Here is a 25,175-nt window from a genome sequence, read left to right on the forward strand (position 1 = left end):
GTGTCTCAACGCTCTTTCCAGTTTACCACAAACTGGAATGAATGAGTGTCTGACAACGGGGAACCGCATCTCAACAGTTTTAACATTTTGAGGAGTTTCGAAAAGCAGCCACTGAGAAAACATTCCTAAAATACCTCTATTCTTATTCTGACCGCCACAGCCTCAGGAGATGAATGTTCTGTTGACAGACGGTGTAAAGCAGAGTTGCATAGTCTGTGATGTACTGCTAAGCAATTTGACTGAGCGTTTTAGGGTACTCATTTTTCCTTCGTGTAGCATTACTGCAGGTTCTTCCTCTTCAATCAAGCCGCTTTCCATTCTATCGCTCAACATATCCCAAGCAAACAAAATCAGTTACAGAACGCTTGCATTGTAAGTGCGTACATTGGCGGGCTGTACAGAAAACAAACGACAACCTGAGAAGCTGTTTCTTTCGTATAATAAAGAAAAATATCACCTTCGCTTGCTGCCTACTTCCCTTCCTCACTGGAGCATAAATATTAATTTTTTCCCAGAGAGAAGAGATCACTCCAGTGGTAGGAAAATTTAGCTGATTTTGGATCTGTAAACTCATTGACAAGGCGGTGGCCATAAGAGCTGCGATGAATATAGCGGCTTTTGCTCCTCTACAGGAATGTAGCTGGGTTTGCAAGTGCTTGGGTGTGAGAAGCATTTGCAAGATATCTAACATAAATAATTTTTGTTCCCAATAAAAACGCTGTTGTTCTAGCAAGACATATTTGATTATATGATGCATAGACAGACCGATGCTTCTTATTGGTACGCAGCGAATACAAACTATGTACGGAAAAATAGCACATTAAATGTGTAATTCGGGCATTAATGTTCTTTTTTTACTCTGGGGATGGTTTCATTCTTTGTTGTGTTATTTATCTTCTTACATTCCACATTTAATGCGGTTATATTTTTAAATATCCTTACATTATGACTCTACGAAATTAAAAAAAGTAACGTACATAAAAGGCACTCCTATCACTTCTGGCCGCATTTTGCGCTTATTTAAATTTAAAGCATGGCATTGACCTTTACTTATAGTATAATAACATACTACAGTAAGTGAACTTGACGACTGCGGACTATGGGTAAGAGACTGCCTATATTTGAAGCTGACCTTTTGTACCATACGTTAGCTATCGTAGAGTAACGTAGTTTGTAATTGCTTCTTTAATAAAATTTGAAATACCTGTTTTTTGATGGTACCAAAACACGTATCATTAGACAAAATAAGAGAGCGATTATAGACTAAAGCTAATATATTTTTCTGATTGTGCTAACAGCTATTTCAGCCTACAGTGCGTTGGGAATATGGCTTGTTGAAAATCGTAAAAAGATCATCATTACCTTCGTTCCAGGCTGCGGGACGTAGCCTTTACTTCTGTCCCGACTTCATAATTTTATTGTGTTTGCTGTAAACCTTACCACTTCTGATGTCACCTAACATCTGGAGGAAACTTTCACGACCTTTTTCAGATCGATACTCAATATGTGAATGAGTTCTTCTCAACCGTATTCCAAATTTGCAGCACACAGTCAGTGTAGTAACATATAATAACTACGCTCTACACTAAGCGCAATGAAATCGCTACAGGAAAATGGAATCTCTATTGTTGGCACGGTAAAGACCCAGTAATACGGGATTGCTTTAAATGATGAACTCGAAATGTAACATGGAGAGAGAAGGAATTTCAATTTGAGTCCAAAGATGAGACTGCTACCATTTTGTGAAATGACGGCAAATGTGTCACTGTTACTAAGATATCGGACGAGCCGAAAGACACCATTACTGTCAAGGAATAATGAGGGTGGAACTGAAACGATAGTGCTGTTTCCGGCTACTGCTGCTAAATACGGTGATGTCATGCAAACCGCAGATGACTTCGATATGCTTCGAGAACGCAGTGCAGTGGGTTTGCGTTCCCACGAATGAGGTCATCGAAGTTTTATTTCTACTTCCCAGTTGACGTGGGTATTGTTCATGCTTTCTTATTTTGTGGAAACGTAGTAGTGGACGTGGAGATTACCAAGATGATTAGTTTTCGGCCACGACTTGCAAAACAATTCATTGGTTGCTTTTCATCTGTGAAAATTGGTTACTTCTCATTTGTGACACACAAAAGAAGAATAAACTTTCAGATTAAAAAAATGGCTCTGAGCACTATGGGACTTAACTGCTAAGGTCATCAGTTCCCTAGAACTTAGAACTACTTTAACCTAACTAACCTAAGGACAACACACACATCCATGCCCGAGGCAGGATTCGAACCTGCGACCGTAGGAGTCACGCGGTTCTAGACTGAAGCGCCTAGAACCGCTCGGCCACTCCGGCCGGCAAACTTTCTGATTAAAAAGAAAGCAGATCCACATGATGTACAACATGTCGAAATATGCCGATCACATACGCATCTTGGCACAGACAATCGTGTTATAGACGAGAGAACATGATGTGTATGCAGTCACTGCAAAGTACCACTTGGCATTCAACGAGGTGTCTTTAAATTTTATTTAATTATTGCCAGTTTTGATCTGAATGAAAGGGGAATAAAAAATTTGGCAAAAGTGAGTGAATGGTGTTTACGAAACTACTTTTTATAATTTTGTAAGAGAACGTAAGACTAGGCCTGTGGATTACTTAATGTTCCCACATCACATTTTATCATGGTTACCGTGTCATGCACTGTTGCCTACAGTGTCTTGGAGAACGATTTATGCAAACTGTATAGCTTCACATAACTGAAGAGCCAAAGAAACTAGTACACCTGCCTAATTCGGGTAGCGTCCCCGCGAGCACGCAGAAATGACACAACACGACGTGGTATGGACTCGACTAATGTCTGAAGTAGTGCAGGAGGGAAGTGACACCATGAGTCCTGCAGCGCTGTCCATAAATCCGTAAGAGTACGCGGGGATGGAGATCTCTTTTGAACAGCACGTTGTAAGGCGTCCCAGATGTACTCAACAATGTTCATGCCTGTGGAGTTTGGTGGACAGCGGAAGTGTTTAAACTCAGAAGAGTGTTCCTGGAGCCACTCTGTAGAAATTCCGGACGTATGAGGTGTTGCACTGCCATGCTGGAATTTCCCTAGTCGGTCGGAATGCACAATGGACATGAATGAATGCAGGTGATCAGACGGGCTGCTTACGTACTTGTCACCTGTCAGAGTCATATCTAGACGTATCAGGAATCCCAAATCAACCGCACACGCCCCACAGCATTACAGGGCCTCCACCAGCTTGAACAGTCACCTGCTGACATGCGTGGTCCATGAATTTCAAAAATGGCTCGAAGCACTTAACATCTGAGGTCATCAGTCCCCTAGACTTTAAACTACGTAAACCTAACCGATCTAAGGACATCACACACATCCATGCCCGAGGCAGGATTCAAACCTGCGACCGTACCAGCAGCGTGGTTCCAGACTGAAGCGCCTAGAGCCGCTCGGCCTCAGCGGCGGAGGGTCCATGAATTCATGGGGTTGTCTTCATATGCGTACTCGTCCGTCCGCGCGATACAATTTGAAACGAGACTTGTCCGACTAGGCAACATGTTTCCAGTCATCAACGGTCCAATGTCGGTGTTGGCGGTCCCAGGCGAAGCGTAAAGCTGTGTGTCGTGCGGTCATCAAGGATACATGAGTGGCCCTTCGGCTGCGAAAGCCCATATCGATGATGTTTCGTTGAATGGTTCGCACGCTGACACTTGTTGATGGCCCAGAATCGAAATCTACAGAAGTTTGTAGAAGGGTTGAACTTCTATCACGTTGAACGATTCTCTTCAGGCGTCGTTGGTCCCGTCCTTGCAGGATCTTTTTCCGGGCGCAGCGATGTCGGAGATTTGATGTTTTACCGGATTCCTTGTATTCACGGTATACTTGTGAAATGGTCGTACAGGAAAATTTCCCAAAAAAAAATGGCTCTGAGTACTATGGGACTTAACTTCTGAGGTCATCAGTCCCCTAGAACTTAGAACTACTTAAACCTAACTAACCTAAGGCAGGATTCGAACCTGCGACCGTAGCGGTCGCGCGGTTCCAGACTGTAGCGCCTAGAACCGCTCGGCCACTCCGGCCGGCGGATAATTTCCACTTCACCACTACCTCAGAGATGCTGTGTCCCATCGCTCGTGCGCCGATTATAACAATATGTTCAAACTCACTTAAATCTTGATAATCTCCCATTGTAGCAGCAGTAACCGATGTAACAACTGCGTAGTCTCTTCTTGTTGTCTTATATAGGCGTTGCCGACCCCAGCGCCGTATTTTGCCTGTTTACGTATCTCTGTATTTGAATACGCATGCCTATACCAGTTTCTTTGGCGCTTCAGTGTTGTGAAAGTTGCAGCACCATGGACGAGGCATGTGATAGGAATGAAATTTGTTCCACAGATTAGGGACGGGGTACTACACAAATGATTAGAATTACGGAACTCTACCAGCACCGTGACCATGACAATTCAGTGCGATGTGAAACTGCAATCAGATCCTCAGAGACGATTTAACATGGAGTCAGATGCTGCAGGAGGACACACTGCTACGCGGTTTGTAGGCGCGGCCACAAAGCATCGACATTGGTTGCAGCAGGACAAGAACAAATACATTGCCGACCAAACATATCCCAGACATGTTTCATGGGTAATATGTCAGTCGAAATTTCAGGCCAGAGAAGAAATAGTAACCATACGTCTTCGAAGAAGGCTTTCACATTCCTTGTCACGTGTGGCCGGGCATTGTCCTGCTGAAAAATGGCACTTGGAGCTGCGAACAGGAGAGGCATTGCCTCGATCTCTTTAAGACATCCTTGATTTAAGGGATGGTGTTCAGACTCCAGAATGAATTTTCACTGTACAGCGTAGTGTGCGCTGATATGAAACTTCCTGGGAGGTTAAAACTGTGTGCGGGTCCGGGACTCGAATCCAGGTCCATTGCCTTTGCAGGCCACTGCTCCATATTCTAAAATGGGCGTTCGTCAGCTATGCCGCTCAGAAATGCGATCTGCTCGATAGGTGTCACCTCGGTAGTGCTTAAAACGTACACTGCCGTCAATGTAGGGTAACTTGAAGCGAGTGTTGCCCGAAAACAATAAATTTAGCCACTCAGCGCGCCAATGATGATGATCACAAACCCATTGCAGTCTGAGGCGTTAGTGGTTTCTGGTCAGCAGAAACCGACGCAGTGGCATGCGTGCCACCAACCAGTCCTCAGCAGAAGACATCGAACCGTCATCGCAGACGTTTCCACATCCGTTGCAGTGCTCCAGCTTGGAGTCAGCGCTGTGGTCGCTACTCTGTCAGTGACGCGGACAAGATTGCACTCATCCTCCCGGGCCGTGGTCACATTGCGTAGTCCGGTATCCGCTAGCTGCTGTTTAAGACCCTCTTCCACCCACTGGTTCCACACGCGCCTCACTCTCAGTACCGCCTGCCCTGTAGGAGCTGCATTGTAATGATATGACAAACAGTTTCCAGGAGACCAATTATTCTATCCTGCTTGAACTCATTCACGTACTGATATTGCTTCTTTTGATGTCGACGTGGCACAGCGGCACTTTCTTGCACGTTTCCACATCGGTTGCATCGATTGACCGGGTCGTAGCACGGACCTAGATGGCGCTGCTGGCCCTACGTGCGCGCCATTTCCTTGCAATCTTCATAACTTATTATGGACCCATTGTTCTACACATTCTCCTGTTTATGAGTAATTTGCACCATTCCTTCTGGATGTTGCAATTTTTACAAACCGTGGTGCTGTTAAACTACTGTCCTGAAGTCGTGCATTATCATGGAAGTGTCGTATGTAGTTACGAAATATAGCGTTTCACGGTATTTTCGCCTGTTTTCGCAACAGGTCCAGTAACGTTGCCGGTAGGCCAAACCGAACCAGACGCCATCCCATGATACCCCTGACGTGCTCAACAGGTTTGTGGATCACATTGCCGAGGGACATTGGCGGACGTGTTGGAGAGTGCACTTGGTGCCACAGTAAATCTGTGTATGCTGGTGGTACTGTAGGAGAAGTGCGTCCCGCTGATCAGCAGAATGTGGAAGATGGTACTCTGGATGTATACTGCACCGTTCAGTGTTCCCTTACGTCATTGCTCCCCGTGCCACGGTACAGCGAGTTGGCACTGTACGCTGCAGCTTGGTGAGTTCCCATTAGATGCCGTTGTTCTGCTCTTCGTTGCACTATCGAACGACCATCGCTGTCGTTATGGCAGAAGTTCCCTTTATGACTAAACACACAAATACGGCTTTGCGCCATTCAATTCTTCAGTTATGTATTTTTATTTACCGTCGGAGGCGATGAAGTGTGAGAATCTGCCTGGCGGAATGCCTCATTTCTTCGAAGCCGCATTTGCAGCAAACTGTTACTGATGGTTCAAGCTGACACTTGGGATCATTTGTTCCAATCTATGCTGCAGTCGCCGTGCGATCAACAGCGGCTGCTCGTCTATTGCGGCGACGTGGGCGTGAATCTGCGTTCTGCTGCCCTGCAGAATTCTTTGGACCCACTGACACAGTTACGCGGCTGATGGAAGTTCTCAAATATGTTTAGCAGTCCTACCGAAGATTCATCCAGACGTAAGGCGACCTCGCTGAAATTCAGGACTTACGCATGCCGACAAGTTTCCGGGCTGTATGCTAGGTACGTGGTTCCTACGGCGTCTGCACCATGACGCTCAGAAACTTTGTGGTGTTTGCTGCTTCCTATCAGTAGCCTATGCGTAGACGGTGTTTCAATGTCACGACTTCAGATGTATTCATTTTCCACCCTAATTCTGTTTGTTACCGTGATTTAATCACTTAGGTCGATTTCTTTGACTTGCTCGCTGTTTCCTTCCTCTATATTTAGGTATGTTGTGTGTCATTTTGGCTCAATTCTTGTTGTTTTATATCGTTTGCTTCCCTGAGGTATTTTCTCAGCTTTATAATATACTAACGTCATGCACTTCTGTGATGCATTTCGCTGTGTTATAAGGCTGTCGGTATTTTCTGTTACCCAGACAATGATCGCTCGACTTCTTAAGAGCTCAAGGAATTTAGCAGGTTTACATCACCTTTCAGCTATTATTTTCTGATGGTGGTTTCTTCACTATGTTGTCCGCCGGTGATGAGCCAGAGGAGAAGAAAAGGACATGGTGGCGTGGTGTTGATATTGTGTGCCGGCCGGTGTGGCCGAGCGGTTCTAGGCACTTCAGTCTGGAACCGCGCGACCGCTACGGTCGCAGGTTCGAATCTTGCATCGGGAATGGATGTGTGTGAGGTCCTTAGGTTAGTTAGGTTCAAATAGTTCTAAGTTCTAGGGGACTGATGACCTTAGATGTTAAGTCCCATAGTGCTCAGGGCCATTTTTGATATTGTCTGTTGCTTATTAGAAAGTATAGTTGTTTTAATTAGATTTCAGTGTATTTGAATTAGCGTTTTTATTTGTTTTTACAGGACAGTTTGTATTGGTTTTGGCAAGCGCTCAACTGACCTCCATCTCGGCTGTTATAAAAATCCGAGCAGGGAAATAGGAAGGAAACGAAGATAGAGTTTAACATCTCGCCGAGATAGAAAACGGTGGAGAGGCTACACCAGCTCTTACAAACGCTACTGTTAAACCTAACTTAAAATGTGCAGACGAGGAGAAGCCGTATTTTCTAGCGTTATATGCCAGTCTGAAATGTGAAAGTCTAGCATTATCGACTAATTTTCCCGATCAATCAGGCAAACGCGCTTGCATCACGATGCAAGAGATAAACGAAATGGAGGGCATGTTAAAAGTTGATGTTGGTAGGCAGCTGGTTTAGTGTGCTCGACGCAACAGTTATTAGCATGTCCAGTATAATAGTTGTTGTAATGATAGCAATTACTGTAGTAGTTGTAGTATGTTGATTAGAAACTGCCCAATACGAATGAGTTACGAAAGTACGAGGGTTAATCAAGAAAGACATAGATTGATTTTTGTCGTGGTAGTTTCCTGTCTGTACCATGAAGATTTGAAAAGAACTGGTTTTTATGTATAATGTCCATGTGCGGCCGCACTCTCGTATCATTAGGTTGGTAGTAATGCTCTATTTTGAAGACGCTCTTTGCATTTCGCATACTAAACAATGGAGGTGACGCAAAGGAGCAGTACCGCGCTGGAAATTCTGTGTTCGTTTAAAATTTACAGCCACAGGGACTTACTAAAAGCTGCAGCAAGCGTACGATGAAGATGCATTACCTCATACAACGGTGTGAAGGTGGTTCAAGGTTTTCAAAGAAGGCAGACTTCTCCGTGTGTGAAGCAAGAGGACCTGCTGTTCCGGCTTCAGTCACAGCAGAAGTCAAGGATGGGCTGATAACTTTACATCGCCTCACTGTAGTACTGAGAACTTCATATGGCAGTGTGTATTCGATTATATATGATTATATTCTTATGAGTCATGTCTGTGCCCATTGGGTGTCACGTCTATGACTCCCGAACAAAATGCTGTGCAAATGGAGATAAATGTGATGTTCTGCGTCTCTTTGGAGGGGATGCGTTTTTGCAATCAGTTATCACCGGCGATGAGTCATGGCTGCACCGCTATGGTACTGAAGGAAATCGAGCCTGCAGAGTTTGGGAATCACCAGGTTCCCCAACGCCAAAAAAGGCAAAAGTTGCTCCATCTTCAGGTGAAGTGATGGTGACCGCATTTTTTGCTATCGTAGAATGATTTACCAGCATGCAGTTCCTCCTCAAACTGATGTTACAGCAACGTACTGCACGTCAGTATTAGCTTTAGCTGGGGAAACATATTGCAAGGAAACGACGAGAACTTTCTCGGGCTGGGTGGCGACTTCATCATGACTATGCGCGGTCTCGCGTTCACAAAACAAGTCGTGCAACTTCTGGCTGAATTCAACGTTGCCTGTGTACCGCATCCGCCCTGTAGCACTATCCTGTACCCTGTTATTTTTTGTAATTCCCATCACTAAAGGCAAAGCTTCGGGGCATTCGATTTGAGAACTCTGAAGCAGTGCTCAAGAAAAGTGAGAGCCTGACAACGAATGGCCTGCAGCATGTGTTTGAGGACTGGCAGAGATGATAAAGAATGTACGTTCGAGTAGGAGGAGAGTACTTTAAAAAAGATAATGTAAAGATTGAAATGGAGTAGAGAAAAAACAGCAGTCTGACACTTTATTGACTGTTGTTGTGGTCTTCAGTCCTGAGACTGGTTTGATGCAGCTCTCCATGCTACTCTATCCTGGCTCTGAGCACTATGCGACTTAACTTCTGAGGTCATCAGTCGCCTAGAACTTAGAACTAATTAAACCTAACTAACCTAAGGACATCACACACATCCATGCCCGAGGCAGGATTCGAACCTGCGACCGTAGCGACTCTATCCTGTGCAAGCTGCTTGATCTCCCAGTACCTACTGCAACCTACATCCCCCTGAATCTGCTTAGTGTACTCATCTCTTGGTCTCCCTCTACGACTTTTACCCTCCACGCTGCCCTCCAAAACTAAATTGGTGATCCCTTGATGCCTCAGAACATGTCCTACCAACCGATCCCTTCTTCTAGTCAAGTTGTGCCACAAACTCCTCTTCTCCCCAGTTCTATTCAATACCTCCTCGTTAGTTATGTGATCTACCCATCTAATCTTCAGCATTCTTCCTTTGTTGACTAGCCTTCGTTTTTGACAAACGTTTCGTTATTTTTAGCACAGGTTTCTTTAGTAGAAAGGGTGTCACTAAATCATCGTTCCTCGATTATAGCCAAGACGCCGAAAGAAAAACAGTTGACAGCTGGCTACGCTGGTGCTAGCTTTTCGTCGCAAGGCGCGAACGGCCGCTGCGGAACACAATAGTCGTCTCTAGAACAGCGTTGCGGGAGAGATGTGATGGGTCTTGACAGACACTCGAAGTAGCTCCGCCAATCCCACTTTTAACTGACTGGCTTCTTTAAGCGTACGACCTACAGATGTTTTACTACAAGTTGTAGATTTGTAGGAAGATACGGTGCTGTACATTGGAGGGTCACAGTGGGAAGAGACGGGCTGGAGAGGTTAACTGACAGTTAAAAGTGGGATTAGCGTGCCTTCTTTAAGCCTACAGCCTACAGATGTTTTATTACAAGTTGTAGATTTGTAGGACGGTACGGTGCTGTACATGGGAGGGTCACAGGGGGAAGAGACGGGCTGGAGAGGTTGGGCGGAAAGGAATTCTCCTTTCGTGGCTGGAGATCGCAGGTCGCCGGCAGCAGGCGCAAGGCGCGACCACTTGTGCCCCCAGTCTGGCCGTATCGGACGAGCGAGGCTCGCGCGTGACGTCACCGCAGCGTTATCGTAGCAAGCATCGAGACATCTATTTCTCTGCGGCCCTTCTCAAGCTTACCTCTCTCTCTCTCTCTCTCTCTCTCTCTCTCATTCTGCGTGGTCTTCAGCAGGGTCCTCCGTGCGCCTTCATGCAATATGGATATTTGCTGGTGTTCGATGCTATCGCGCAGACAGCAGCGCGTCTACATTTACACCGGAGCGCGACGCAGCTCCGCTTTCGCAAGTTTATCGGCCCCTGTCCTAAATACCGCCTCTTCAAGGAGGAGAAGAGAGCCTCACCAGCCGCGAGCTGCTCAGGAGGAAGAGGCGGCGCGATTCTGACCGCCTCTCTCCGTCCACGCCAGACGGCGCACGCCGAGCCGTTGTGCGTCGCGTTCAGAACAGCAGATAAAAGCTCTTACGGAGACGCTGTTGAAAAAGATGAAACACTCCGGTCCCACTTCATACCTTTTTGTCTTCATTTAGGCGCTTTAACTTTTGTCCGTTACCCCACAATTCTCGTTAGCGTTCTCTGCAAGCTTCACTGCACATCTGCGCTCTTCCACTGCCCAATCCTCTTATCTCTTTTCCTCCTGGCGGTTCTCGGTCTCTTCTCCTCTTCACCGTCGTTCTGTTCTTAGTACTTCTGTTCCATGTCCTTGCACCCGTTTTACCACTCGTCTCTCTATCATCTTCTTTTCACTTTCTCCATTTCTTCCATCCACAGAGTTCTTTCTCCCCCACACCGATCGACAGCATCATTTTCCGCTTCTCCGTCTCATCAGTCTCCTCCTCCCACCGCTTTTCAGTTATATTTTTTTGTATTACTCCCGCTCCCAAACGGCGCCTTTTTGCATTCACAACTCATACGTGCTGCGAACGACCTGCCCTCGAAGAAATTTAGTTCTTGGGAAGTAAGAATAGCCGTGGCCGAGCGGTTCTAGGCGCTACCGTCTGGAACCACGCGACCGCTACAGGTCGCAAGTTCGAATCCTGCCTCGGGCATGGATGTGTGTGATATTCTTAGGTTAGTTAGGTTTAAGTAGTTATAAGTTCTAGGGGACTGATGACCTTAGAAGTTAAGTCCCATAGTGCTCAGAGCCATTTGAACCAGTAAGAACAGCAGATACATTACAGGAAGAATGCGAAATAGGAGCGACTTCTTGTTTAGATAAATTAAATATCACTACATAAAACGCAGTGTTAGTGCGATCATCTTGCTAATGTTGCTAGACGCGATAAGACTTGATCGAAATGGATCGTTTCCACTTTTTAAGATGAGTTCTAGAAAGTAGCTTCGTCGAGATCGAACAAAATTCTTCTTTACACTCACGTGTATCAACGACAGAACATTTGCCAAATTAACATATTGTCACTCCTCCCGTGTTGAAAGCTTCTTATGAAGCTTTCACTGGACGGTGGCATATGACGGTTTGAATATCTCACTGAAAGATTATTTCACCGAGCGACCTTTCTTAATGGAAATTTGGAAATTTGTGGTAAGTTCCTATGGGATTAAACTGCTGAGGTCATCGGTCCATAGGCTTACACACTACTTAATCTAACTTTAACGTATGCTAAGGACAAAACACACACACACACACACACACACACACACACACGAGGGAGGACTCGAACCTCTGACGGGGTGAGGCGCGCGAACTGTGGCAAGGCGTCCTAGACCACGCGGCTACCCCGCGCGACGTTCCTTTATCGTTAAGACACCGGACTCGCCTTCGAGATGGCGGCGGTTGAAAGGAATGTCCGGCCATTCCGATCTATTTATCTCTTAGTTTCCGTAAATCACTTCATGCGGGTGTCAGGATGTTTGCTTTGAAGCAAGCACTGCCGGGTTCCCCCTCGAGTCCACCTTTGAGCTCCCTCTCTCACCATCTCGTTGTCGACTGGACGTAACCTCTTCGTATTCGTTTCTCGTTTTGATGAATTCTTCAAGAGCTCTGGACATAACCAAAAACTACTCCAGGAATGAATGTGTGATGGGAACGGAAAACTTGTGCCAGATAGGGACTGAAACTCGAATTCCGTGCTTCTCGTGAGTGTTGGCTTTACACAGCAGGTTCAGCGTGTTTCAGCGATTTGCGTAGATATCGTTTCGTTCACTCTATCTCACTGATTTCATCCCCATCGATGAGTTCATTTAAGGTCGTTTTGTAACCCAAGAATATTTAATGAAGATGAAAATATCTCGTTCCATCAGTAATAAATGAAAAAAAAAAGACTAAACGACCCGTCTGGATGCCACGTATAATGTCGGCAACATAAACATAATTGGAACTATCAGAACTACACGTTTATTGTAAGCAGTCTCAGCCGGCCGGTGTGGCTGAGTGGTTCTAGGCGCTTCAGTCTGGCAGCGCGAGGCCGCAGGCTCGAATCGTGCCTCAGGCATGGATGTGTGTGATGTCCTTAGGTTAGTTAGGTTTAAGTAGTTCTAAGTTCTAGAGGACTGATGAGCTCAAATGTTAAGTCCCATAGTGCTCAGAGCCATTTGGACCATTAAGCAGTCTCAACGATGGCAACAGCGTTGAGAAGATTTGATAGCTCTTCAGAATGATAGAAGCTAGAGGTACTCTTTCCAGAGTAATCATGAGCGTTGGGGTAGAACCTCTCAGGACTTAGTGGAAGTAATCGCTAACTCTAAATACTTTCATTGAGGCCAAGCGTTAATGGCACCTTTCGTACAAGTCTGTCGACATGTCGGTTCTCCCTTTGAGTGATGATGACTTCTGGAGCTGCTTGTGGACCTTTCGCGACCGATGGTAGCAGTGTAAGCTGACTGACTAGACTGTAACCGGTCGTTTTCAGGATGCATCCGGCATGTATCCGGCACATCTGGCTCTATCCGACGCACCCATCTGCACGATGACGCAGGCCGGTCTCAAGAAGCCCCAACCCCCCCCCCCCCCCTTCCCCTCAGCAACGGTTGGTGGGGGCCGCTGGTAACTTACAGCTGTTTCGGATAGCACCCGGAGAAATCGTATCACTTTGCGGATGTAGTCATACTAGTGTTGAACAAATGATTCAATATTGTATTCGGACATGTGATTCATCACAGTCTTTGTTTTGTTATAGGGCAGCTGTATCGAGTAGAGGTGTTGTCGAGAGGCTCAACTGACATAACGTTATGCGCAAAAAGAAAGGTTTTGTGTTCTAGAGTCGCTCCGGTACACTGTTTCAATTTTAGATACCTTCTCTGTATTAATTTCTGAAGTATCCATCAATGTTGAACTTAGGGCGATACTGATCGCCAACAGATATGTAGGAGCCACGTCTTGCTAAAAATTTCAGTGGTAATAGGGTGGCGTGAATTCATCCCCAGAAGCTTATTTCAGTGAAGCTTGGAATGTCGGGTGGAAGAAGAAACTAGATTAATGGGGTCTAGAGGACAATCCCTCCTGAGCACTGAGCTCGTCAAAAATGGAGCAGTGAGTCACTTGAGTAAGTGTGGAACTCGCCATAGCTTTGAAGAAGGAACTGTTCCGAGCATCGCATTGACAGTCGCAGATTCAATGTTGTGTTATTCGGGAAGAGGTCACATATTTCTCTCTCTCTCTCTCTCTCTCTCTCTCTCTCTCCCTCCCCCTCCCTCCATCCCTCCCTCTCCCTCTGCCCTCTTTCTCCTCCCACCGCTCCACCTCCTCCGCCCTCGCCGCCGCCCCCGTCCATCACCAAATATGCTATCACCACCATTTTCGATGTGTTACAAGAATCAAAGTTTTTAGTAACATTAATAATATATGTAAAAAATTAATATAATTATAATAAATTACCGTGAAATATACGAAATGCCTTACTCTAATAATAATAGTAATAATAATTTGTTTACATCGGAAAATAGAACCTACACTGCTTTACCATAAAGCCCAGAAAATGTGTCGCACAATTAATGCAAGAACTATAACAACACCAAACTCTCACAACCTTTAGAACTCAGCGTTACCAGTATTGCCAGCACTGGTCAGCAAATTATGGCAATTTGAACGTGTAAATAAACGAATGTTGTTTCTGTGTCTCTCTCTGCCTCAGTTACGGGACTCAACGTTTTTCAGTGGAACATTCCTTTTATCTGTGGTTTACCAGTTATATCCATGGACCCATGAGTCATGTCGGGTGTGTTGTTTACGAGTGAGCGTCGTCACCATGCTGTAATGGTCCCTGCAGCAGCTCAGACTTCAAGCCCATGAACATGGACAGGCCCTCAAGCGGGATTTCCACAGGCATGAATTACGTACGCGTGCATGCCCCCACTACCACTCTCGTAATTTAACTTACTACATATGGAAACACCCTACTTGCACACTTTCATATCAACATAGGCGCAAGTTACGGAAGTTAAAACTCTCTAACGATGTCGCATCACCCACTATCGCCTACGAGTTTCAGCAACTGTCGCTAGTTGGATCTCCTCTCATTCCACTCACATTCGTTAGACTGCACCCGGATTGAATTACTTGTTTAAATACGTGAACAGTTCGGTGTCATGACAAAATAATGGGCTTCGTTTTCATTTAAATAAATAAATACTTCGTAAAGTGGCATGGTTTTCCTAAACCGCGTAGAGTCAGCAATTCTTTATAATCATTCATTTGCAGTAGAGGACCACAGCAACGTTTGAAGTGATGTGTGAATTCGAAAAATATTGGAAAGCAGTGTGTTAACTTGCCGCGGTGCATATTACTGCAGAATAATAAATATTGTAAAGGTATTTTTTATTACAACATAGTGATGATAATGTTTTGCTTGAGTCATTGAGTGTAAATGCTTCAGTGAAGTAGAAATACAAAATTTATTTGCGCCCTTAGGGATTTAATTAAAGCTCCCATTGACTCTAATTAAAACGTTATGTAAATGCAACAGTGTCCGTATTGACGCAGTCCTGAGTAGTGACCGTTCTGCATTCTAGTAGAAATGGTTCAAATGGCTCTGAGCACTACGGGACTTAATATCTATGGTCATCAGTCCCCTAGAACTTAGAACTACTTAAACCTGACTAACCTAAGGACAGCAAATAACACCCAGTCATGACGAGGCAGAGAAAATCCCTAACCCCGCCGGGAATCGAACCCGGGAACCCGGGCGTGGGAAACGAGAAGGCTGCCGCACGACCACGAGCTGCGGACTCCAGTAGAAAGTTTGGTTGCCAAATTAATAATCGGTAAAGCAAACTTCATATGTACGGCACCTATGTCCTATCAGAATCTTGAGTAACTTTTAAAATAAGAACAAAGCGGGACTGTTGAGACAAAAACCTTACATGTATTTAACATAAAATTTTAGAAATTTTCTCTACGGAATGAAATACGTGTATGGCAGTGAAAGTGACTCATTTATTAACGTATCTGGATGTCTCCAAACGATTTCTACGAGATACATATACTTCTGTATCCAACATTTCTCGGTCCGTTTCTGCTTCGTCAACGTCGCTATAAGTTCTTAGGCTAACGGATACGCAACCATACGGACTCCTGTACTGGGAGAAGCTTCTTTCACCCGTAACGTACCGATAAGCTCCGGGTGACATTTGGTCTTCATTCCGAAAAATTTCTCTTCTTGGCATCTTGAAAGTTGCGTAAGTGGTGTTTCCAGCTCCAGTGTGTGGAAACTCTTAAATTGCATGTAAGGGTAGTGGTGGTGAGGGAGACGCAGGCGTAAGTAATTCATGCTTGTGGGAACCCGGCTTCAAGCAAGTAATCGAGTAACGGAAAAGTGTCGCTTGTTAAACCTAGCTTCTAACTTCCGGAATTCCTTGCCATTTTCGAGTGTCTGAGTTTTTGAGCTACTCTTTTCTCTGAAATTACCTGTGATATTTCGAATGCAACAATATAAAGCAAACGTTTGTTTGGGGGCGCATACATTTTACAGGGCACAGCAACCTTATGATGTAGCAAAGCTTAGTCTTCAACCTTGATTCTATAACAGACGATTTATTTTATATCACTAGCGACAGAGCAAAAAAAAAAAAAAAAAAAAGTATAGGTCTCTCCAAGCAAACGTTGGGTTTTTAGTATCTATTGGAGATCGATATAATTTCTCCGGTGTTTCACTGAATCACTTCCGGCGAATACCACAAGGGTCGTTCAAACTTACTACTGAGGATTCGTTTCAAAAACAGTCTTTATCTGAGCCGTTCCTTCGTCGCTAATGACCACGGTTTGACGTGAAATTCTAGCCTTGTTTGCTTGTTCACGTCGTACTTGCATGCACGCATAATTAACTTAGGTCTATTTAAATGCAGATATTGAAATTTCGCCAGTTGTTTGGAATCAAGTACAATCACTGCAACATACTTTCATTTTCTCCTCTTATTTTAAATGAAAGTGAAATTCACATGCTGACACTCAAGCAGTTTAACAAGTATTAAGGGATATCTCGAAACACTTGTTACGAAATATGCTAAACACTAAGAAACAAAATAAAGATTTGCGAGTGTTTAGTATGAATGAAATTCAAGCAATTATTATCAAGTATTTTCAGTATATGGATAAAGTTGCATTTCGTCTGAACTGTTCCGCATTCGTCCGTCTAAGGACATAAATTTCTCTGGCATGTGAAGACAGAAGGTCACAGGTCGTCTTCTCCATCAGCAGGATTGTCTGGAAGCTATTTGGCGAAAGGCCAAACCTGTCTTATCCTTGGTAAGTCACGCAACAGCAATGCTTCAGTAATTCCTGTCGGCCCACGGAATTTACGTGATACAAATCTGGTTGATATCTTGGACGCTAGTTAAAAATATATGTGGGAGATTGCAATATCACAACCATGAAACTAAAATTTTATGCTCCGGAAGTTCATTGCTTCACGTAATTATATCACGCCATTACAAACACTTGTGAATCATTTTGGATCCAAAAACGATAAAGTGTATGTAAAAATAAGAAGTAAATGAGAGAGGAGAGGTGTTTGGTTTTATGTGTAATTTACTGAATCGTTGCACTAATTTGGCTTACTGATTACAACGGAATCATAGCCACAATAACCAAGACGCTAGAATCGCTGATTAACGATACTTTCATCTCCGACACGTGGTATAAAAACAAGTACATAATTTGGAATCGTGCTAAAAGAGGTGCTCTTTAGTAAGCCTGCATTTCGGATACTGTTGTTCCGTAACAGGTTTAGTGTTATCAGTGTTAACGAATCGATTAAAAAGTAAATTTTGTATAATTAGTTTTAGTACTTAAAAGTTGATCTCTCGAAATATTTCTGTCCGATTGACATTGAATATCTGGAGTTATTCAGGAACGGAACTGGTCGTTTTGTACGAGAGGGTGGTGTGGGGGTGGGGGGGGGGGGGGGGGGTCGGGCAGGAATTTCAACGCAGAGCGGTCTTTCTGTAGGAGTTTTACATAAACTGCTTAGGAAACTTGTCAGCGCTGATGGGTATACTGAAGGCTGCCAAAGCATACCAGGGGTAACAGAAAACCAACTTGATGTATTCAGAAAGCTTCTTCAGTACTGACATATGACTTTGTACTCCGAATTCTTGAAGAATCACTCATTCGCTTTTAAAATGTATATCACTGATAATTTTCAATTAGTCTTTAACTACTCATTATAGAGGAACAGATTCAGCATTGTGAAGAAACCATACATGAGAAGCCTTCAGGGCGAATGCGTCAGTTTTCGTTGGTCGTTGCATTTGCTAAGTTTAGGAATCAAAAGAACAGATCACCTTAACATTATTTGACTCATTTACTGACCGTTTGTGTTGTTCAACACATAGAACTGAAACACATCAGTTGGGGGACGAAATTAAAGATACCACAGGGGCCCGACCAGTGACGATTTCATTCAAACAGCGACTAAAAGTACCGGTGTGAACGGGCGGTTGTTGCTATGGACTCCTAGTTGTATTCATCGTGTCCGCGGTGTCGGGTCAGCGCCGGCTAAGCCAAACAGCTGTTTCATTGAAATGTCAGTTTTGTATTGCAGGATAACCATTCTTGGTTCTGAAGTCTCAGTTGATGTCTTCTCCAGAGTTTGGTTTTTGTTCTTATTGCCTGTCTTTCACTCTACTAGTGCATATGATTTTCAGTGGCCTCTCAGTAGTTTTTCCTTTCCCGATTTCCATGCCTCAAAACTAAGTTGTTATTTTTCTTCGACGTGTGACATACACTCGCCTGTCGGGTCATGGTTTCATACATTTCTCTTCTTCGTTTCGTTTATAATCTTTTTGCTTCTTTGCCTAACTTGGAACTAGAAGCTTCGACGCCTTGGTAAACATTTTCTCGTGCTTTCAGGCACAAAAAATGTTCAAATGTGTGTGAAATCTTATGGAACTTAACTGCTAAGGTCATCAATCCCTAAGCTTACACACGACTTAACCTAAATTATCCTAAGTGCAAACACACACACACCCATGCCCGAGGGAGGACTCGAACCTCCGCCGGGACCAGCCGCACAGTCCATGACTGCAGCGTCAGGCACAAGTTTCTGAATGAATCATCGTGCATTTCAGTAATGGTTTGCGTTCAAAATTTTCGTCCGCTGTAGAATTAGATCGTGTACCTCTGTTGTGAAGGAGTTGGCAGTAAATCTCCTGAACAGGAATTTGTCATACGACATGTAACTACTGTGGATTGACGTATTTAATTCGCTAATTTGTTTAATATAAAAGTTGAAGAAAGAGCGTCACGAACTGTCTCTTTTGACTCCACAGAAAAAGCTTTACCTTGCTTTGTCGTGCAAAGCATTCTACAGTCATACTGATACAGTTCTGACGACCGATAGTAAACAGTAGGCTGTCTAGCAGTTAACGCAATTCCGTATGATTTTTCAGTATCGTCTCATTTAATTTAGTTCAGTATCCGTCAAGCAATTCATCGACTCTACTTATTTGACATGAAGAAATTCATAGATCATATTGGGTTGGTGCATAAGCTCTCAGCGTTCTTACGCAAGTTTAATAAATAAAACAGAAACACATAACAGAGACTTTTCTCGTGGATAATGTATTCTGCTTCGCTATTTACAGCAGTCTGTTAACGATGGGGTAACTTTTAGATTCCGTGACTGTAGAAATCACGTGGTTTTGAGCCGGAGAACTCGTTGAGCCATGTTCTGAGCGCATTTTCATCCGGAAAACAAGTTTCTTGAAGGTTGTCCGATTGAGAGCGGAAAAGGTGAAAGTGAAACTCTGAGGGCCTAAGATCAGATGAATAAGTTGGGTGCGGAATGACTTCCCATCCAAACTTCTGCATAGTGTTTCTTGTCAGTGTAGCAGAATGCGGGCGGGCGTTATCGTGGAGTAGCATCACGTCACACATTCTTTCTGGTCGTTGTTCGTGGATTGCGACTGCAAGACTTCTCAGTTGTTGACAGTTAATATCAGCAATGATGATTACATTTTGGGGAAGAAAATCGTAGTACACCACATCATCGCTGTTCCACCAGATGCATAACATCTTTTGTGGATGCTCGCAGGTGTTTCTGCGGGGAGTTGCTGCTTTCTTTCGGCTCAGCTGTTGCTTTCTTTCCGTTGAGTTACCGTAAAAACACAATTTGTCGGCACCAGTAACGATGTAGGATAGGAATGGTCGCTGTTGTTCACGAGCAATTGATAACGAGCAAGCAGAGATGCACATTTGACCACCCGGTGATTCTGGTGGTTTTGGCTTAGAGAATGGCGTAGAATATGCGGTACCCGTACATCCAATTTTTGAACCCTTCCTTACTGCACGCAAATGTCGCAGGATGTCGGAGTGATCACGGTTCATCGTATGTGCCAGTTGTCAAGCACACTGATGCGGATCAGCCTGGCTTAAAGCTTGTAAACGATCTTCATCAACCCCGAAGATCTTTCTGAACGTGGAGAGCGACAAACCGATCCTCCTTAAAACGAGTCCTCTGTCCAATGGCATTAACCCCATACAAGGCGCAAATGTTCCCGAGTGCCTCCGCTGCTGTCACACTTCTACTGAACTCAGGCAGAAGAATATGTCGGAAATGTTCCGATTTCTCCACTTGGCACCCTATTTTCTAGCGCCCACAGCTCAACTCACTATCTTCAAATGACAATATGAAAATATATATACTAAGATGGTATCTGTTCTTTCGGACATGTCCGAAAGAATAGATACCATCTTAGTATAAACATGTATATAGTTAAGGCTCACCGGCCACTTGACCATCTTCTTCTTCTGTGTGAATGCACAGTGCCCGAACTCTTACGGGAACCGGCAACGCGCCGCGAGTAATGAGTATAATGGGCGGCTGCACTACGAATGTAGTGCGGGACAATACGTTGAGAATGTGGGTTTCGCGGGAGGCGTGCCAGAGATAAATCCATGCAGTCGCGCTATCCTCTGTGTCCTCGGTGGCTCATATGGATAGAGCTTCTGCCATGTAAGCAGGAGATCCCGGGTTCGAGTCCCGGCCGGGGCACACATTTTCATCTCTCCCCGTTGGCGTATGTCAACGCCTGTTCATTTCATTTCATTGTAATTTCACAGTATGAAAACTTGAATAGCAACAGTGAACTACAAATAAAAAATGACAGTTGATAATTAAACCAATAGGAGCCGGAATACCAACAAGAAAAACAAAAACGCTACGAACTTACGCACCAACCTAATACTACTACTACTACTACGTATTGTTGGCTTGAACATTAACAAAATCCCCAATTCCAACCAAGTTTTTAGGAATATTTCTTCTGGTTGTAAGGCAAGCTCCGGAACTGGAAATTGTGTCGCAAATGTCATTCGGAAGATTCAGAGTCTTCATGTCCCATTCTCTACTCACTGGGATCTGACTCAAGAGAACAGAGTCCACAACCCCGCCCCGTCCCGCCATGGCCGCTTCGGTACCGAACGACGCATTAAAAAACACACTGCAAATATAGCTGCAGCTTTGTGTGACACTCAGTATGTTAAACAAGATTATGTGCCGTAAAGTTATGCCAAGTCATTATCCGTCTTTCTTGAAATGTAATTGAATATTCAAAATAACAACTGTCACGTTGTTTCGTGGCAACGTATTTATGTTTTTATTGTGTGCGAGCGTGCTGTTCACAAATGGTTCAAAGGGCTCTGAGCACTATGGGACTTAACATCTGTGGTCATCAGTCCCCTAGAACTTAGAACTACTTAAACCTAACTAACCTAAGGACATCACACACATCCATGCAGAGGCAGGATTCGAACCTGCGACCGTAGCAGTCACGCGGTTCGAGACTGAAGCGCCTAGAACCGCTCGGCCACACCGGCCGGCCGTGTTGTTCACCGTCTCGTTGTTTCTGCATTTCATGCGTTTGCTGAATCGCTTAAAGGAGGGGGAAGAAGGTGGGAAGGGACGACATGAAGATGTGAGGGGCATCAAAAAATTCATACAAGGATACAAATTAAGAGTTTTAGTTTCATATAGCAGTTAGTAAAATAGAAGCCCAGTAACGTTGCGTTGGGAAAGGTTGCAAGAAGGTGCGTTTGCTGCGAGTGACCGTACCGACGCCAACGTTTGGAGCCCTACACTCGGAGCGATAAGCGCCAGGCACCGTGATTTAAATAGAGAGCCCCGCTCTCCGGAGCGGCAGCTCAGCGTGTTGTCGCCGGGGATTAGGAAACGGCGAGCCGGCGATCCTGTGCGAGCAGTTCGTCCCGGCCGTGTGGCTAACTGACTCTTGACGGCCGGCGGTTTGTTTGTGCAGTCCGGGACAGCCGCGCGACGAGACAGCGGCCAGCCGTTGTTATTTCTGTCTCGCGCCTCGTATTTACTTTCCACGCACGATAAACGTTCTCCGAACAGCTGCCGTTTCCGCTGTTTCCACTTGTCTTGTCGCTTCAACGGATTTGGATTCGCAGTCTTCAGACGTTTGTGGAACTTATGCATGAACACCGCCAGGCGTATCGCAGTAACCGTTTGGTCTGCGATTTTAATATCCCTTCACCCTATTATTCTCGCATTTCTTTAAATTATTCCTGAAAATAAATTCACTACAGTGGAGGAACATAGTGGAACAAAGAATTAGACCTTCGTTTACCAAGAGTTTCGTGTTTCAAAATTCCAGACATATCTACATATCAGTTACTATTTCCTTACTTGTCATTTAGATGGCGCCAGTTTCACTGTAATACCGGGTGAACAAAAAGTCAGTATAAATTTGAAAACTGAATAAATCACGAAATAATGCAAATAGAGAGGTACAAATTGTCACACATGCTTGGAATGACATGGGGTTTTATTAGAACCCAAAAAATACAAACGTTCAAAACATGTCCGACAGATGGCGCTTCATCTGATCAGAATATCAATAATTAGTATATCAAAGTAAGAGAAAGCAAAGCTGATGATCTTTACAGGGAATGCTCAATATGTCCACCAACATTCCTCAACAATAGCTGTAGTCGAGGAATAATGTTGTGAACAGCACTGTAAAGCATGTCCGGAGTCATGGTGAGGCATTGGCGTCAGATGTTGTCTTTCAGCATCCCTAGAGATGTCGGTCGATCACGATACACTTGCGACTTCAGGTAACCCCAAAGCCAATAATCGCACGGACTGAGGTGTGGGCACCTGGGAGACAAAGCATGACGAAAGTGGCGGCTGAGCACATGATCATCACCAAACGACGCGCGCAAGAGATCTTTGGCGAGTCTAGCAATACTTTGTTCTCTTTTTTAATAAAGCCCCATGTCATTCCGAGCATGTGTGTCAATTTTTAACTCTCTATCTACATTATTCCTTGGTTTATTAAGTTTTCAAATTTATACTGACTTTTTGATCACCCGGTACATTGTGTGACAAAACGAGGCACCACAAAGGAATTATCCTAATGTGACAGAAATCGATAAATGTGATGCACATGTAAAAACAAAAAAAAAATGATTACAGTATCAAAAAAATTGGATGATTCGTTCCAGAGAAGAGCATCAGAAATTGAGCACGTCACTGACGCGTTGCACCACCTTTGAGCTTTAAGCAAGCAGTTCTTCAGCTTGGCATTGATATACTTGTGGTATGTCCGCATAAGAGATATCGTGCTAGATCCTCAGTATCCCGAGCTGGTTGGAGGACCATGCTCATGATGCTCCAATCGTTTCAGTTGTGGGAGAGATCCATTGAACTTGCCGGCCAAGGCAGGGTTTAACAAACACGAAGGCAAGCAGTAGAAACTCTGCCCATATGCGGGCGGGCATTATCTTGCTGAAGTGTAAGCTCAGAGTGGCTTGCAATGAAGGGCAAACAACGGGGCGTAGATTGTAGAATGTCGTCAACGTCCCTTTGTGCTGTAAAGGTGCGGCGGATGACAACCAAAGGGATCGAGCTATGAAAAGAAATGCCACACATTACATCACTCCTAGTTTTCAGGCAGTATGGCGGGCAACAGTCAGATTGGTATCCCACCGCTATCTGTGTCGTCTGCAGACACTTCTTCGCTGTTCATCAAGACTCAGTTCAAAGTGGCACTCATCACTGAAGACAATCCTATTCCAGTCAATGTGATTCCAAGCCAAACGCGTGTCTGGAGACCCCCGGACAGCGGTGAAATACGAACCTGACAGTCGCCGCCGTACGGACCGAGAAACAGGAATGGTGGTCTGGAGTGCTGTTTCTCTTCACAGCAGCTCCCCTTGGTTGTCACCCGTGGCACCCTTATGACGACGATATTCTACGCCCCGTTTTGTTGGCCTAGATGGCAAGCCATCCTGGGCTTAGATTTCAGCAAGATAATGCCAACCTGCACACGACAAGAGTTTATGCTGCTCGTCTTCGTGATTGCCAAGCCGTATCTCACCAGTCGCTTGATTTCCCGCCACTTGAGAACGTTTGGAACATTATGGACAGATCCGTCCAACCAACTCGGAATTTTGACGATCTAACGTGTTAATTAGATAGAATTTGGCACGATATCCCTCTGAAGGGCATCCAGCAATTCTGTCAATCAGTGCTAATTCGACTAACTGCTTGCATAAGAACCGGAGGTGGACCGACGCAGTATTGACTTGTTCAATTTGTGAATCTCTTTATGTTGAATAAATCATCAAATTTTTCTGAAATTATTATCATTTGATTGTATATGTACATCACACGTAACGACTTCCGTCCCATTTGGATTGTTCCTTCGTGGTGCATCGTTTGTCTCTGTGTAAGTGTGTATTTGGCTACAAAGAGCGTAAGCGTATTTTACGTCGTACAAATATGAGGAAAAGTTAACCTATATGTCTCATTTTTCGTCCTGTAGTGCAATATTCGACATATCGGCGAAACTGTTCTATTCTCTTGAATTTCGCGCAGGGGAAAGTGCATTTTCATAAAAATAACCCGCTCTATCTTTTGGTGGCACTGTGTGCCGACACAAACGAAGTTAGAATCGCGTCACTACCAGTAAAGCATCTATGTAAAACAAGTCGTGCGCCAAATGATGAACTCGACATCGAAAAAAGTAAATACAAGGATGGCTATAAGAGTGCTGCCTAATGAAGGCTACAGCGAGTGAGTGGCAAGGAAAGTGACCTGTATTTCCGAAGTCACTCGTAGCACAAGGTTCAGGGTAGCCAAACGCTGTGTTAGTAACAACACTGACTGACAGGAATTTGACGCGTTTGAGAGCGAAAGTAAATTTAGTACCTTTAAATCAGGCGATAGTGTGTGTATGAAGAGGAGACGGTGACACAAGCCCAACGAAGAACTTTAAAACGATGAACTTCGGACCACACGAAGGGAACATTGGACTGAAATGCATTGTGTATAGTCGCTAATGCGGTAGACAGTACGTCAATTGATGACACCATGATCAAAGATTATTGTCTGTATATTAGAAGAAGAAGATGAAGAAGAAGAAGAAGCTGAAAGACTGACTGCTGCGTAAAATCGACGTCATCATATTCAAGAGATATGAAGACCACAATCCTAACGCATACGTAGTGAGCATTT

The 25,175-nt window shown here is 44.5% G+C and overlaps 1 protein-coding gene and 1 non-coding gene across 2 annotated transcripts in view; both read left to right on the forward strand.

Moving 5' to 3' along the window:
* Nucleotides 1-25,175, forward strand: part of LOC126481154 (neuronal calcium sensor 2) — a 349,046-nt gene that overhangs the window by 131,600 nt on the left and 192,271 nt on the right. The gene's annotated exons all lie outside the window — the stretch shown is intronic.
* Trnat-ugu (transfer RNA threonine (anticodon UGU)) lies at nt 20,614-20,687 on the forward strand. The gene has a single exon. It is a non-coding gene; the product is annotated as a tRNA-Thr (tRNA).

This window comes from Schistocerca serialis, chromosome 1 (genome assembly GCF_023864345.2).
Source record: "Schistocerca serialis cubense isolate TAMUIC-IGC-003099 chromosome 1, iqSchSeri2.2, whole genome shotgun sequence".
Classification (NCBI taxonomy): Eukaryota; Metazoa; Arthropoda; class Insecta; order Orthoptera; family Acrididae; genus Schistocerca; species Schistocerca serialis.